This window comes from Ipomoea triloba, chromosome 9, assembly GCF_003576645.1.
Source record: "Ipomoea triloba cultivar NCNSP0323 chromosome 9, ASM357664v1".
NCBI classification, from domain to species: Eukaryota; Viridiplantae; Streptophyta; class Magnoliopsida; order Solanales; family Convolvulaceae; genus Ipomoea; species Ipomoea triloba.
The window spans coordinates 15,676,161-15,680,760 of record NC_044924.1 but is presented as its reverse complement, the minus strand read 5'-3'; the positions used below and the strand labels follow the sequence as shown (position 1 = coordinate 15,680,760).

The following is a 4,600-nucleotide window of genomic DNA, read 5'->3' as shown; positions in this document are numbered from 1 at the left end:
TTTTTTCCTTTTTCCGATTGGGTCTCTCCCGATTTTGAGCCGGTCTCCATCCCACGTTTCTACGCCGGCGATATCCTCCCACGATTTGGCGATATCCATCTTCCGTAGGTGATATCCTCCCACGATTGGCGCCGGTCTCCATCACTTGCGGTCGCGTCTTCTTCCCTCTCGCGTGTCGACATAGGCATAAGCTCGAAGGTCCATGGCAGGTTCTTCTATTCCGAGGTCGAAGCGTCTGAGGAGGAATGTTTCTAATGTTGTTGGAGGTATTCCGTGTTCAATTTGTTGATGCTTATTTCGTTATCTGCTTTTTGTTTTTTTGGGTAGGGTTAGCATTGGGGTGGTGGTTTCCGATTCTAGTTTTCGATTCACTTTCATGAACGGTTTGTAGATTAGTTTTTGTGATATAATTTTTGTTGGAGGAAAGGGTGAGGAACTCATGGGCGGATTTGGTTGAAAATGCAGCATCTGGTAATGCTGGAACTAGTGATGGCAGTGGAGCTTCAGCTTACCAAATAACCCTAGGCTAGGGCTTTTTGTATAAATAACGCAGTAAATACATACTAGGCGTCTACGGCTAAACTCTTTCCAATATTCAGCTCTGTTGTGCCGATCAGCGTGTGCGATTTCAGGTAACGTGAGTGAGTCGGTGAACTGCACTTTACATTTTCCAGAATCATCTTAATACATTCGATCTTTTACTTCCCGTTGATAACTTCCGAATATAATTTCACAACAAATTGCTTGGTAAATTTCTGTTTTCTTTTATAATTAGTGCCAGTTTGTCAAGAAGAAAGATTGGTTTATACGACTTCTATCTTACGGTTCTGCTTGAAGTCGAAAGCTGGAGATAGTTAACGCGATGTATTTATGTTTTTGTTTTTTGAGATTTCTTGGCTGGTATTTGTCTGAGATTTTTGAAAAGGATATAAAGATTGCAGCTTTTGTCTGTTGTAGAATTTTTAACATGTTATTGAATTGAAAGTCATTCAAGTATATCATTTTAAAGACGTTGACTATTAATTATCAAATCAAAGGGGAAAAAAAACCTAAAAATAATTACTGACTCTCAAAATTTTGTTAAAGGTGATCTTGTTGAGCAAATTAGTATATATGTAGGTTTCACATTGCCTACTTTAGTTTTGGAATTTATGCTAGATACGCATGGTATTGTTGATGTAAGTGGATTCTTCATGAGTGTTTGTTATTGCTTGTGTATCCAGTTTTCAAGGGAGTGAAACATGAGGAGGTATAGCCCAGCATACTATAGTCCTCCAAGGAGGGGGTATGGAGGTCGACCTAGGAGCCCTCCAAGAAGGGGATATGGAGGTGGTGGAAGGCATAGGGAACAGAATCATGGGAGCCTCTTGGTTCGAAATATTCCTCTAGATTGCAGGTACTTTCTTTTTAGTGTTTGACTGTGCAACTGAGTTGGAACTTGAAAGGACATTTCTTGTTTTGTATCTCTACTTTGAGAAAGAGAGGATTCTTTTCACAGTCTCCCTTTTCTTGTTGTGTCCCTTGTTTCTTATATTTATGCATTTATTGTGGAAATGCATTTGCACATGCATATGCATATATACAGGCCATAAGAACTTCGAGCTCCATTTGAAAGATTTGGACTAGTCAGAGATGTATATCTTCCAAAGGACTATTATACAGGGTAAGGTTGTTTTCTCTGACTTATATTCTCCATATAAGTTTTCAGTTTTTGGGGTTATCTGCTTCTAATTTTGGCAGAATTATTTAACATCTCTTGGGAATTACTGCTGCGAGTATTCTAGCATTACCCGTGTTCAAGGTTGTTGAGTTGCAGTGTGAATTAAAACCATGCTTTTGGTTTAAAAATGGCATCATTAGAGGAGTTCTAGTCACCATTCTCAAATTTGAGTTTTTTGCTTTGGATTTGAGAATTTTCCATATTTTTCACTGCGTATGTTTTGAAATGGTTTGTTAGGGGGTTTGTTGGTTTGAAGTTAAACAAGCCGAAGCCCCACATTTGCTGAAGGCCTATTCTTTATGATTGCTTAAACTTATTGTGATCCGTGAATGTTGAACTTAATGTTCCTCAAGAAGAATAGGCCAATTTTTCATATGATGGGAGAGAAATTTGATGCTCTTATTTTTCGTACTGGGGATTTTTTTTTTTGTGATGTAATAGAAATATTTTTTCATGTTGGGGTGTGTATGTATGGATATAGGAAATAAGTGTGATGTTGATCATTTTTCACTGTGTGCGGGTCAGTCTTGGCGTGTGTGCGTAGTCTAGCAACATATTTTAGTGTATGCATTTTAATTTTGAAGTATATGCCTACAGGTAATGGTTGAGTGTGTGCATGATTGAGATAATATTATGAAATAAGTGTGGTGATGTTTGAGATATGATGCTCACTAATCATAATTAAATATTGTTGTGCATATAATATTACATGCGCATATGTAGGTGTGTGCGTATCAATTCTGTGTGCGTGCAATTATGCCCAATTAGCTTAAATGTTTGTATGTGTAGGCAATAACAAGGGCTCAGGTAAGAGCCTGAAATCAACAACGGAACTAGATGCTCAAAGAGTGTGTCCCAAAAGTGTGTGTTGAACGTGCAACCAGTTGGCTCACCACCATAGTCGGAATTGTCCCAAAATGTAGAATATAGAGTTGTAATTTCATTTTTTTTCACTTGAATCGTTGTTGTAAACAAAATGTATTTTTTTAACTGATGAATAAAATAATCGCCCTAGCACCATTATGATTTTTAAATCATCAAGTGAATTGATATTTCAATTAGCTATGTGCATGTATGTGTGATAGTCTTTGCATAATATAAATCCCACAGCCTCCATGCCCTACCTCGTGCGGTTGCACACATTTGCACACACCCCCACTCCTAACGCACACGACCCACATACGAACCCAACGTAGAAACGGATTAAGACATCATTTTGCACACCTCTCATGGATGAAATGCACACGCAGTAAACAGAAAATTCAACAAAACAAAAAACGCATTACCTGGACGCACACAAGCATGAAAAAGTCATCGTGCAAGACACATATACATTAAGTCGTTTGCACACGCCCAACGCCACACACGCACACAATACTCAGATTATTGCACACGCCAAGAGTCACACTCGCACACACCTACGGATCTCCTAACAAGATAAAATAATCACTGTAATCAAAACTATCCAAATATTTTATTGTCTTATCAGTAATTTGCACTAACCACAAAAATCAAGCTACACTCGCGCCAATTTGTCTCACTTCCAAGACCCATATTAAACCAAAATCTTACACGTCCAAATTCTCAAATGCACACACCTTCATTACAACAAAAAAAAATCCAACAATGACAAGTACAAGAATACACAAAAAGCATGCAAAACCCTTTATTACACCCGAATTCACAAGTTCAGACACCTACGTATCCCATAATATTCAAAATTACATCGCTAAACAAAACATGTCAAACCCTTAATTGTCTTATCAATAATTTGCACGCATTTCCCAAGAAAATGCACACTACTTTCAAGAATCGCACGCAAGTGGCCGTGTGTATGTGATAAAATATTTTCTCCCATTGTGTACTTGTTACACGCAATCACATTTGCACAAACAACCAAGAACGATCGCACACGCGTCACGAAGGTCCACATGCAAGATTCATGTTCTAACAGACTTATGCACCCACCTGAATTCACGAATGCACACACCTACGAATCACATTATATTCAAAAAAAAAACATGATTGGTCATGTGTGTGTGTTAAAATATTCTCATAAACACGGAATGAACACTTTACCCTTCAAATTAACCTAATACACTCGAATCAAGGTTGCACCAACCCGCTAGACCGGTCGCACACGCCACTAAAAAGGCCACATGTTAGAATCCTATTCCAAAGTCTTTTGCACACACCTAACACAATGAATGCACACACCTATGAACCATAAATAGATTAAAAGTCCAAACCAAACATCTGATTTGTTTTCTTTCTTTTGTCTCACGGTTTTCCTATTATCATCACACAAAAAGAAAAAAAAATATGTATATATATATAATGGTTTACCATGATTAGGATACTTAATATATGGAAATTATTATATTTTATTTATTTCAATTTTCAAATATCATAATCAAATTACAATTCCATCCTTATGAATTAATTTTGTCCTAATATAATTGATATTTTAATATCAATCCTAACCATTCATTCCATTTTTATAAATGGTTGAGATGGAATCTCATGATCTCATCTAATAGGGTGATCTCATAGGATCCAACCCCATATATATATATATATATTATATATATATATATATATAATATGATAATGACACCTTCTGACCCAACCACTAATTCATGATTTATAATGAGTTAAATAATACTTATAATTCAACCATTAATGTAGTTTACAAAGAGGTATTTAATAATTTTTAAATATAATCTTTCACTTATTGTACTTTACTATTTTATTCACAGTTATTTAGAAGAAATATAACCAAAATCATACAATACAATTGACATACGTACATCAAATAAGTATACAATTTTAGTCCGTGCATCACACGGGTAAATTACTAGTAATGATTAAACCTCTTTA

The 4,600-nt window shown here is 36.2% G+C and overlaps 1 long non-coding RNA gene across 1 annotated transcript; it reads left to right on the top strand.

The window, feature by feature from the left end:
* Window positions 1–2,757, top strand: LOC116030467. The gene is made up of 5 exons (XR_004100415.1): window positions 1–266; window positions 466–632; window positions 1,224–1,396; window positions 1,586–1,663; window positions 2,510–2,757. It is a non-coding gene; the product is annotated as an uncharacterized LOC116030467 (long non-coding RNA).
* The last annotated feature ends 1,843 nt before the right edge of the window (window positions 2,758–4,600 follow it).